Source organism: Apostichopus japonicus, chromosome 12 (assembly GCF_037975245.1).
Source record: "Apostichopus japonicus isolate 1M-3 chromosome 12, ASM3797524v1, whole genome shotgun sequence".
Classification (NCBI taxonomy): domain Eukaryota; kingdom Metazoa; phylum Echinodermata; class Holothuroidea; order Aspidochirotida; family Stichopodidae; genus Apostichopus; species Apostichopus japonicus.
Window position 1 is genome coordinate 3828779 of NC_092572.1, and position 13041 is coordinate 3841819.

General features: G+C 40.9%; 1 protein-coding gene across 3 annotated transcripts in view; it reads right to left on the reverse strand.

The window, feature by feature from the left end:
• LOC139977584 (histamine N-methyltransferase-like) overlaps positions 1-12473 on the reverse strand; it is a 34419-nt gene extending 21946 nt beyond the window's left edge. The window contains exon 1 of one of the 3 annotated variants that reach the window (XM_071986984.1): positions 12381-12473. The gene's annotated coding sequence lies outside the window, so the exon portion shown is untranslated. Of the gene's footprint in view, positions 1-2478; positions 2530-12380 lie in introns of those variants that run through there. The other 2 variants (XM_071986982.1, XM_071986983.1) reach the window with 2 other exon arrangements.
• Positions 12474-13041: the final 568 nt, after the last annotated feature.

Genomic DNA, 13041 nt, shown 5'->3' on the forward strand with positions numbered 1-13041 from the left:
GCCCCCCCCCCCCCCCCGGTTCCGCCTCCACTGCGAGCAGTATGAATATCATGTTTCTATATCAGAACAAGTTTAGGAACTGTTTGTACTGACAATACGGTACCAGTGCTTTGAGAGCATGATATTGGAGTACAGTTTAGAGAGGTATTTGCATTAGGAAATTGTCCCAACTGGCTGCGTGTCCGCTTCAAGTAATGCATATTCATCACCTAAATACCGATACTCACAGACACCCAAACTATAGCCTTACAACTATTCTTTGCATTGTTGCATATCTAACACATTGAAATCACACAAACACCCAACGTATAATATCCAAACTGAGCCTAAACCTACTAGTCAAATCAGTATGATATCAAGTATGTCAATGTTTCTTGTAGATTCAGTTTTCATCGAGGGACTTTCTAAGCAAACCATCTGATCCATATAAACATACTGAAATCTTGCGATATCACGACCAAATTTCAAGTCGTTATATCTAAGCTTCAGTACTATGTGAATAGCCTTTCAGTAACAACTATTAATAGTTGTTAAAGTAACCAGTACATGTACTGGTTACTTTAATCACGCGTTCTGCAAACCCTACTCGTTCAGATTTTATAGTTACTGAAATATATTGTCCTGCTCGTCTCGGTATAAAAGACAGCTCTCCATTCCAATAAAATGCCTACATTTTATTTGCCAATCTATAGTTCATTGTTGATATTCGCCTTTGTTGTTTTTTTCCTTTCTGGCCTTTATTCTTTTCATTCTTTTCATTTACATTATTTTACTGAGTGTCTGGTACGTGATACTTCCGGCTATTACTTGTATCATACTTAATTTTTAAATATATATATTGATACCTATCTACCTATCTATCTATCAATCAATCTATATATATATATATATATATATATATATATATATATGTAAATGCCTAGGCCTAAATATGCGTTTATAAATGTATAACTACCTATATATACTTATATAAATGTATAAATACCTAAGCCTATACATCCTTTTATAAATATACATATCTATTTATACTTTTACACTTTGTATTATATAAGTATTATCAAAATCAATGCTTGACCGTAATGGAGCGCTATTACCTTTCAGTTCACCCACCACACTTCCCCTCCACACACAAAAAACAAATGCGAACACTACATACTACACTACTAACAACAGTTTGTTATCCAACGGCATAAATTCATGTGACAACTGAATATCATGCAACAAACTGATGGCGCGCTTCAACTTTTTGAACTAGATTCTATAATTTGAACCAGATCCGAATAAACGGTTATAATTTGAGCCAGAGCCTAAGTTCGTATAGGTTTCAAGCTAACCGTTATCGTTACCGTTGTTTCCATGCACGAATTGTGAATAAATCCACAAGAGAATTTAACGGCAAAGGTATTATATTTGATAATGCCCGACGAAATAAGAAATAAGTTGAGGGGTGTAATTGAGAACGCAGATAATGCAGAATTTTTGGAAGTGTCGGAAAGGAAGTTGAAATCTCTTCGCAAGGTTGATGGATTGAGAAAAAGGGATCTATTGAATGATATAAGCGGCAGGGACGTTGCCAAAGGGGGAGATATATGAGCGATCGCTGCCCCCCCCCCCCACCCTTCTCTTCGATTACCCCGAAAAATGAAATTTAACTAAAAGCAGGAATATCATCTAAGCCCTCTTTTCAGGTTGAAGGAAGCTATAGGGAACCTTCTCAATCTTTCCCCTGAAAGTTCGTGTGCTATACGTAATAAAATACTCTTATTATTTTTCATTTCATGCAAAGTGCATTGGGAGGCATTTTGGGCAAACATTTTCTATATACATACATCATGCATGGCGCTCCGTTAAGTGTTATAGTGCTCCCATTGTGACAAATGCCCCTTTGAAAGTTCTGCCCCCACCCCCCCCCCCCCCCGCTTCAAATTTCTGGCTACGTCCCTGATAAGTGGTGAGTCATACCCATGGTATTCTACTATCATTCTGTTAGTCTATTTTGTCAAACAAAAGGAACTGCCCTTTAATAGTAGCCAATATGATCATTCAATTTAGCATTACTATATTGTTTGATATTTGCAATTTACCAAACTGGTTGTTGAATATTTAATATATATATTTATATAAGGTCCCGGTTCGAGTCACTTCAAGATTAATGTATGTCGTCCAGTTACAGAGTTGTTGACAATTGACAATTCATAATCATGGACGTTAAATTTGAATCTAAGAGACTTCGGACTTCGGTCAGCTGCGGCTCTGATAAGCCAATGAGGCTTCTTCGCGAGTTCCTGCTTGCAGGAGGATCTAAAATACATATCACTTCAAGGTACTGTACCACAGCCTTAGCCTACACACAATATATATACTGTATATACAGTGCCATGCAGTATAGCACATTGCCAGCCCTCATTTACAGGAAGGGTAAATTAGACTTGACCAAGCTACTGTTAACCAAATAAAATACAGAGTCAATTAACTCACCAGTTATTCAACTTCTGCCACAAGGGTGTAAGTTAAAGCAATACTTGAAACCAAGGGCGGCGGAAGCACTTTTAATCTGGGGGGGGCACCGACATCAAAGGGCACTTTGCAGAAATTCGATTGGACTGATGCAGCCTTATATTTAGTACCCTTTATGACTCTTATTGTATTATCTTATTTGCGTATACACATCACTCCATCAGGGGCGTAGCCAGGATTTGCAAAGTTGTATGCAAGACTATCTGAGCGGAGCGCCACCATCGGTTGGCGCGGAGAGTACAAGAAAATTTTGGGTTTTACAGACCCCTCAGATGGCCGGAAACGGCCCTTCCCGAGTGTTCATTCTGGTTCCCTGGCCTCAAGCTAACTTGAGACACCTCAATTTTTATGTAGAAAAAGGGCACATTTTTAACCTGAGGAAAAGTGGGGGGGCACGTGCCCCCTGTGCCCCCCCCCCCGGTTCCGCCGCCCTTGCTTGAAACTCAACTTCTAGGCCTCTTCTCGCTGATAACCATGACGCATCCAAAATAGCACACATTGGTACGTAATGAAACAAGGTTATTTAAGTACAGCTCTTAGCAAGAAGGAACCTAGCATGATGAGATACTTCCTGTTTAGTACTAGACTTCAAGCGTGGTCAGAGTGAAAGTCCTGTTCGAGCCGTGCAAGGCACGGCTCCTGCAGGTTAATTGCAACTTTTATTTTCATTTTTGATTGGGAAAAGCAGACAAATGAGCAGTACAAAAAAGCAGTACAAAAATGTGGAAGCTTTAAAAGTGAGAAGGGAGCTACTTAGGAAAAGTAATGGGAGGTTGCCCCCGGGCCAGACCTGGCAAACCCACCCTGCCGGGATGTACCCTTATGCTAATAAAAAATGAAAAAAAAAAATTCCCGGTGACTGGACTGTTCCCAGAGTAAGACAATACCAACGGGGTTTTACTCACAAGTCCTCTAGCCACCGGGTTCCTAAACAAGCCCCCCCCCCCTCCCCTCTGCCAGGGCTGAAGCCTCCTCCCAGCTTAAAAAAATCTAAAGTAGGCCTATCTAGGAAAAATTTAATTTATATTCTGCGTAGATTTTATGAACTAAGTATTTTTTAGGGTATCAAGAAGGAGGGTGTTTTTTAAGGATTTTTTTGTTCGAAATAAATAGTTGTTCTAAGACTTTTCTGTGAGGAACTCTGTATTTATGCATGGTGCTCAATGGGAGGCTAATAAGGAACTTCCTAAGGCAGGTCAATTGTGACAATATGCAAAACTACACAATACCTCAGTGCACCTTTAGTAGCCTAACCACGGCACGGTTCAAAGCAATGATGCATCTTGAGTAGCCTAACCAAGGTACACATCATATATATTAATGGTGCACCTTGAGTAGCCTAACCAAGGTACACATCATATAGATTAATGGTGCACCTTTAGTCGCCGAACCATGGTACACATCATATAGATTAATGGTGCACCTTTAGTCGCCTAACCAAGGTACACATCATTGAGATTAATGGTGCACCTTTAGTCGCCGAACCATGGTACACATCATATAGATTAATGGTGCACCTTTAGTAGCCGAACCATGGTACACATCATATAGATTAATGGTGCACCTTTAGTCGCCTAACCAAGGTACACATCATATAGATTAATGGTGCACCTTTAGTCGCCGAACCATGGTACACATCATATAGATTAATGGTGCACCTTTAGTAGCCTAACCATGGTACACATCATATAGATTAATGGTGCACCTTTAGTAGCCGAACCACGGTACACATATAGATTAATGGTGCACCTTTAGTAGCCGAACCATGGTACACATCATATAGATAAATGGTGCACCTTGAGTAGCCTAACCAAGGTACACATCATATAGATTAATGGTGCACCTTTAGTCGCCGAACCACGGTACACATCATATAGATAGGTTAATGGTGCACCTTTAGTAGCCGAACCATGGTACACATCATATAGATTAATGGTGCACCTTTAGTAGCCGAACCATGGTACACATCATATAGATTAATGGTGCACCTTTAGTAGCCTAACCACGGTACACATCATATAGATTAATGGTGCACCTTTAGTAGCCGAACCATGGTACACATCATATAGATTAATGGTGCACCTTTAGTAGCCGAACCATGGTACACATCATATAGATAAATGGTGCACCTTGAGTAGCCTAACCAAGGTACACATCATATAGATTAATGGTGCACCTTTAGTAGCCGAACCATGGTACACATCATATAGATTAATGGTGCACCTTTAGTAGCCGAACCACGGTACACATATAGATTAATGGTGCACCTTTAGTCGCCGAACCATGGTACACATCATATAGATTAATGGTGCACCTTTAGTCGCCTAACCAAGGTACACATCATTGAGATTAATGGTGCACCTTTAGTCGCCGAACCATGGTACACATCATATAGATTAATGGTGCACCTTTAGTAGCCGAACCATGGTACACATCATATAGATTAATGGTGCACCTTTAGTCGCCTAACCAAGGTACACATCATATAGATTAATGGTGCACCTTTAGTCGCCGAACCATGGTACACATCATATAGATTAATGGTGCACCTTTAGTAGCCTAACCATGGTACACATCATATAGATTAATGGTGCACCTTTAGTAGCCGAACCACGGTACACATATAGATTAATGGTGCACCTTTAGTAGCCGAACCATGGTACACATCATATAGATAAATGGTGCACCTTGAGTAGCCTAACCAAGGTACACATCATATAGATTAATGGTGCACCTTTAGTCGCCGAACCACGGTACACATCATATAGATAGGTTAATGGTGCACCTTTAGTAGCCGAACCATGGTACACATCATATAGATTAATGGTGCACCTTTAGTAGCCGAACCATGGTACACATCATATAGATTAATGGTGCACCTTTAGTAGCCTAACCACGGTACACATCATATAGATTAATGGTGCACCTTTAGTAGCCGAACCATGGTACACATCATATAGATTAATGGTGCACCTTTAGTAGCCGAACCATGGTACACATCATATAGATAAATGGTGCACCTTGAGTAGCCTAACCAAGGTACACATCATATAGATTAATGGTGCACCTTTAGTAGCCGAACCATGGTACACATCATATAGATTAATGGTGCACCTTTAGTAGCCGAACCACGGTACACATATAGATTAATGGTGCACCTTTAGTAGCCTAACCATGGTACACATCATATAGATTAATGGTGCACCTTTAGTAGCCTAACCACGGTACACATCATATAGATTAATGGTGCACCTTTAGTCGCCGAACCAAGGTACACATCATATAGATTAATGGTGCACCTTTAGTCGCCGAACCATGGTACACATCATATAGATAGGTTAATGGTGCACCTTTAGTAGCCGAACCATGGTACACATCATATAGATTAATGGTGCACCTTTAGTCGCCGAACCACGGTACACATCATATAGATAGGTTAATGGTGCACCTTTAGTAGCCTAACCAAGGTACACATCATATAGATTAATGGTGCACCTTTAGTCGCCGAACCACGGTACACATCATATAGATAGGTTAATGGTGCACCTTTAGTAGCCTAACCAAGGTACACATCATATAGATTAATGGTGCACCTTTAGTAGCCTAACCACGGTACACATCATATAGATTAATGGTGCACCTTTAGTAGCCGAACCATGGTACACATCATATAGATTAATGGTGCACCTTTAGTAGCCGAACCATGGTACACATCATGTAGATTAATGGTGCACCTTTAGTAGCCGAACCATGGTACACATCATATAGATTAATGGTGCACGGCCTTTTAAAACGACCTGGAACTCTCACTCCACGATAGGAAACAGTACCAACCAAGTATGGTCTTGTGATACGCTTCCTGCATGCGATACTAACATTATTTAACCCTTTGTCAGTTCCAGGATATCAGCGGCGATCTAGGGAGTATCGTTACTCAAAAAATTTCTGTACGCTCCTCGCCAACCTGTGGTGTCGCTCCGCTTAGATAGTGTCGAAAGCGCCCCTACACTGCAGACCATTCTCGCCCCCCCCCCCGACCAATACTCCTAGCTCCGCCATTTAGACCGGCAGCCCAGAGCACTTTGATCAAACGAACGAGGTACCAATATCTGAGTATTGGAACATTTGTGGAAAAACCCAGTATATCCAAAAGTGGACGTCTGCCGTGGTCGCTCTGCTGCATGTGGCCCATGGGGCCGGTTAAAGGGGGCCAAAAAATGCATCTGATCAAACGAACGAGGTACCACTTGAAACCAATGTCAACTTAATGCATGAATGCCACATAGTACTGAATGGCCCATGACAGACAAATTTTCTGCTGCAAAGGGCCCGCCAGACGCCCCAAAAGGGCCCCTAAAAATGCATCTGATCAAACGAACGAGGTACCACTTGAAACCAATGTCAACTTAATGCATGAATGCCACAAAGTAATGAATGGCCCATGCCAGACAAATTTTCTGCTGCTAAGGGCCCGCCAGACGCCCCTAAATATGGCCCAAATGCCCATTATCGTAGCATTGACCCAGATTAAATATGCAAGGTACCACTCAAAACCGGTTTGGAATGTTCGGGTTGACCTTACAGACTATGGAAATCATCATGCCAGACAAATTTTCTGCTACAAAGGGCCCGCCAGACGCCCCAAAAGGGCCCCTTAAAATGAATTTGATCAAACGAACGAGGTACCACTTGAAACCAATGTCAACTTAATGCATGAATGCCACAAAGTACTGAATGGCCTATGCCAGACAAATTTTCTGCTGCTAAGGGCCCACCAGACGCCCCCAAATATGGCCCAAATGCCCATTACCGTAGCATTGACCCAGATTAAATATGCAAGGTACCACTCAAAACCGGTTTGGAATGTTCGGGTTGATCTTACAGACTATGGAAATCCTCATGCCAGACAAATTTTCTGCTACAAAGGCCCGCCAGACGCCCCAAAAGGGCCCATAAAAATGCATCTGATCAAACGAACGAGGTACCACTTGAAACCAATGTCAACTTAATGCATGAATGCCACAAAGTACTGAATGGCCCATGCCAGACAAATTTTCTACTGCTAAGGGCCCGCCAGACGCCCCCAAATATGGCCCAAATGCCCATTAGCGTAGCATTGACCCAGATTAAATATGCAAGGTACCACTCAAAATCGGTTTGGAATGTTCGGGTTGATCTTACAGACTATGGAAATCATCATGCCAGACAAATTTTCTGCTACAAAGGGCCCGCCAGACGCCCCAAAAGGGCCCATAAAAATGCATCTGATCAAACGAACGAGGTACCACTTGAAACCAATGTCAACTTAATGCATGAATGCCACAAAGTACTGAATGGCCTATGCCAGACAAATTTTCTACTGCTAAGGGCCCGCCAGACGCCCCCAAATATGGCCCAAATGCCCATTAGCGTAGCATTGACCCAGATTAAATATGCAAGGTACCACTCAAAATCGGTTTGGAATGTTCGGGTTGATCTTACAGACTATGGAAATCATCATGCCAGACAAATTTTCTGCTACAAAGGGCCCGCCAGACGCCCCAAAAAGGCCCATAAAAATGCATTTGATCAAACGAACGAGGTACCACTTGAAACCAATGTCAACTTAATGCATGAATGCCACAAAGTACTGAATGGCCTATGCCAGACAAATTTTCTACTGCTAAGGGCCCGCCAGACGCCCCCAAATATGGCCCAAAACGCCCGTTATCGTAGCATTGACCCAGATTAAATATGCAAGATACCACTCAAAACCGGTTTGGATCCACACAAAAACAATATTAAATGCAAAGGTACTTTCCACAGAGTAAAGAACTGCCAATGCAAGACAAATTTTCTTCTGCATAGGTCCCACCAGATAGAAAGAATAGGTGGCCCAATGTGGCCCTATATATGGGTCTAAAGAATTGGATATATGTGCCTTGTAACATGACATTTCAAGCTCATGATTATATTGTTTCCAGCATAAATTGGAGTTACTGTACACAAGACCAGTGTTTTATCTTATTTAGCTATTCGCTGCTCTAAGCAAAGTAAAGATAACACTTTCACCAAAGCCTCTAAATATTTTGGGATTTGCTGGCCTGGGCAAAAATTACAGTTCCCCACATTATAATTCTAACACTCTGAGGAAGAGTCTTGCCTGGCTTGGATCCACAGAACTACGGTTGGAAGAGCAAGAATGGGTGCTACAGCCCTGACTGGTTTGAGGGACCGGCTCTCCCAGATCATCTATTCCAAGAGGGGGAACTGAGCGAAGATTTTCAAAGTAGCCGACCAGACGTGGCTTCCGAGTTTGATGGCGATGATTCAAGTACTGAACCATCTTGGAGTGATGACTCCGACAATGAAACATTGATTTGAGCTTCCATTGTCTTTTTAGAATCAAGTTCATGGGAATACTTAATTTTCATAAACTTAGAGATCTGTCTGAATGGCAAATGCAGTGTCTTTTTACAATGCACACACTCCAGTGTTTAATCACTGTCAAGAGACATGAATTCTCAGTTCTTATACTTCGAACCTAACATGTGTCATGTTCAGAGTAATCACATAATGATCTTTTGTTACTATCTTTGCCAATTATGATTTTACTACATTTTAAACTAGCAAGATGACTTTCTTCAAAGGTAAAAGATCCCTTCATAGATGAAAACAAAAACCCTCATCTAGCATTCATATTTCTGAAAAATGGATGCCACATCTATTTGTTGGACTTGTTACAAGCTATTCGAATTGAATTAGTGTAATGATGGAAGTTCTAAAAGACCAAGATGGAGTAATATACGCCAATTACTCATTTTATATTTTGTATCAGGGAATGGAGTCATACGTGGTGATATCAGTATTTGTTTGTTCAATCTTAGCATTTTAAGTCCTTTAAAGAGTGTACCTAGCATAAAGGTACATATACATTTCTATGCTTCAATTATGTATCTTTTAAAAACCATATTGGACAGTTTCAAGTTGAAACTGTCCAATATGGTTTTTAAAAGATACATAATTGAAGCATTACTTTCAACCCAAACCTTTATCGTTAAGTACACGTTATAAAGCATTTTCACCATTGTTTGATAATTGTTTCTTTGTCTGAGCTTAAGAAACAAAACAATCTCTTTTGTTCGACTACATGTATGTCTTAAGATGACACTTGAGCGTTCTTTCTCAAGATTTTAAACTTTGTAGATTTACAATGCTAACGTAAACACAGTGTTTTAAGATACAAAATGATTTTTGGTTTCTTATTTACAATTCATAAACTGATTTTAATCTGCTCCAATGTTTCCAGCGAAACAAAGTAACTGTCAAGTTAAACACTGCTCACGATACAAAGTACTGACTGGATAAAAGGAAAAAGAATAGATAAAAGGAACAAGAATGGATTTGAGAATGCATTATAACTGTCAGGATCTCCCTCAAAGACTGAGTTCGCGTCATTTTTGTTTTGCTCAATGAAATGTTCAGTAATTGATACACCTACTAGTATACTAATCTCATTATTCCATTGGCCTATGTAGCGGGAAGGAATTTGAATAATTCAGGATGTTCTTGATTGTTATAGATTGGTTTCTTGTGGCATCTTAACTATTTAAACTGCATATTTCTTTTACATGTGGAGGGCCTTTTGCAGAAGAAAATTTGTATTGCATTGGCATTTCTTTACTCTGTGGAATGTTACAAATGTCATGTCACAAGGCACATATATTCTGCATCAATATACAATCCATTAGGCCCATATAGGGCCGCATTGGGCAACCTATTCTTTCTATCTGGTGGGACCTATGCAGAAGAAAATTTGTCTTGCATTGGCAGTTCTTTAATCTGTGGAAAGTACCTTTGCATTTGATATTTGTTTTTTTTTGTGGTACCAACTATGATTGATCATAGCCCATTTGGGGGCCCTTTTTTTTTAGTGTGTCTGTTGGCCCCTTTGTAGCAGAAAATTTGTCTGGCATGATTATTTGCATAGTCTGTAAGATCAACCCGAACATTCTAAACCGGTTTTGAGTAGTACCTTGCATATTTAATCTGGGTCAATGCTACGATAATGGGCATTTGGGCCATATTTAGGGGCGTCTGGAGGGCCCTTAGCAGCAGAAAATTTGTCTGGCATGGGCCATTCATTACTTTGTGGCATTCATGCATTAAGTTGACATTGGTTTCAAGTGGTACCTCGTTCGTTTGATCAAATTCATTTTAAGGGGCCCTTTTGGGGCGTCTGGCGGGCCCTTTGTAGCAGAAAATTTGTCTGGCATGATTATTTCCATAGTCTGTAAGGTCAACCCGAACATTCCAAACCGGTTTTGAGTGGTACCTTGCATATTTAATCTGGGTCAATGCTACGATAATGGGCATTTGGGCCATATTTGGGGGCGTCTGGCGGGCCCTTAGCAGCAGAAAATTTGTCTGGCATGGGCCATTCATTACTTTGTGGCATTCATGCATTAAGTTGACATTGGTTTCAAGTGGTACCTCGTTCGTTTGATCAGATGCATTTTTAGGGGCCCTTTTGGGGCGTCTGGCGGGCCCTTTGCAGCAGAAAATTTGTCTGTCATGGGCCATTCAGTACTATGTGGCATTCATGCATTAAGTTGACATTGGTTTCAAGTGGTACCTCGTTCGTTTGATCAGATGCATTTTTTGGCCCCCTTTAACCGGCCCCATGGGCCACATGCAGCAGAGCGACCACGGCAGACGTCCACTTTTGGATATACTGGGTTTTTCCACAAATGTTCCAATACTCAGATATTGGTACCTCGTTCGTTTGATCAAAGTGCTCTGGGCTGCCGGTCTAATTGCAGAACGGGCATCATTTGAGAATAATTACTTAGGTTAGGATGATAACGTTGTTGAGATTTATATTTCGTCTCATGAAAAGCTTGATCTGCACGAACGCAGGCTACCGTTCGAACATGTACTGTCAGATTGCTAACGGCGGTTACACCTATCATACATACGCCGCGCTTGTGCAAAAACGGCAAGGAAACTTGTGTTGCTAAGAAACAACGAATCCAGTCGTCTGCTTCTCGTGCCTGATGTGGATGTGGATGATGATTTTCGATTATTTGAAAAATAATACTCAAAAATATCATTTTGTTTGAAATGGAAAGTTGCGATAAGAAATGAAAAAATATGTACCACTTAGCTAAACAAATGACACTCTTCTCGTAGCTTCATGAGGAATGTGGTAGCTATGAGAATTAGAACATTAGTTGTTGCACAATACACATTCAAGGGCACTTTAATTGTTGAGGCATACCGAGTGACATTTCACATGTTTTGTGTTTTTTTTTGGAGGGTCGGGCGGGGGGGGGTAATAACGCGTCTCCTCATTGACCACAGAATAAATCATTTTCTGTGCGCATCGTCATAGTCGGTCCACGTGTACGCTGATGGAAGCACGTACCGCGCTGCGAACTTTTTCCCCAAACATTACGGAGTTTTCAGCCATTTAGATTGCCCGTGACGTCACCATCAATAATAACCATATCGATTGGAACTTGGAAGACATACACTGAATCAGAAGAATGATAAGGTCCACGGGTCTTGAAATGTCAAAACATGAATGAGTTTATTGATCGACGTCACTGAAACATGGACGTAGCCAGGGGGGGGGGGGGGCAGGGGGAGCGACTGCTCCCAAAATGTTTAAAAACTGTTGATTTTTTAGCATGGTATTTTGTCAGTGCTCTTTTGATCTTGAATACTCGTCAGCTCCGTTAACTCGATTATAATTGTAGTAACATTCAGGCCTACTGATTCAACTACTTACATAGTTTGGCAGCTGCAATTAAGCTAATTTTACCCTATAGCCTATTACAAGCCTACAGTTGGTCACTGCGTAATAAATACATATTGCCTACCTAACCGCACTCGATTGAGTGTCACGAACCGTATGCACAACGACGTCGACAACGTTCGTTCTCATCCTTTCTATGATTCGTCCTAAGTTGTTGCACGAACAGCATGTTATGAAGCTAAGCTAGCAATCGTACATGATACGCATTTCCTATCAATAATTATTAAACTGCTTATACACGTACTGCGATAACGATATTTGTTTTTAAAAACAAATATCGTTATCGGAGTGTATTAGGCCACTGCACAGCTGTCTTACAAAATATGAAATTTTATATTGTCCATCAGTTAAGTTCGTCAAATGTATTAAAGTCCAGACATTGGACATTAAACAAGAATCATCCTACTGGAAATATTGTAAAAGAGCACTATTTTTGCCTATCTGATATATTAAGTAAATGAACAAACAAAATCTGCTGATAATATGATATCATATGATAATGATGAAACTGGCACAACCAGATCGCTTCTAAGGACCTTCAAGTTTTCATAAAATATCTCAAAGGGGAGGGGGACACCCGCTCCCCTTAGACCCCTCCCCCATATCAATCGCAAAAAAGTGCCCCCACCTTTCAAATTCCTGGCTACGTCGCTGATTCGCGCGACTAGATTATGACTCTAGTTAATCTGAATTTTCCTGTCTAAAACTTGCAACATGGTATGCGA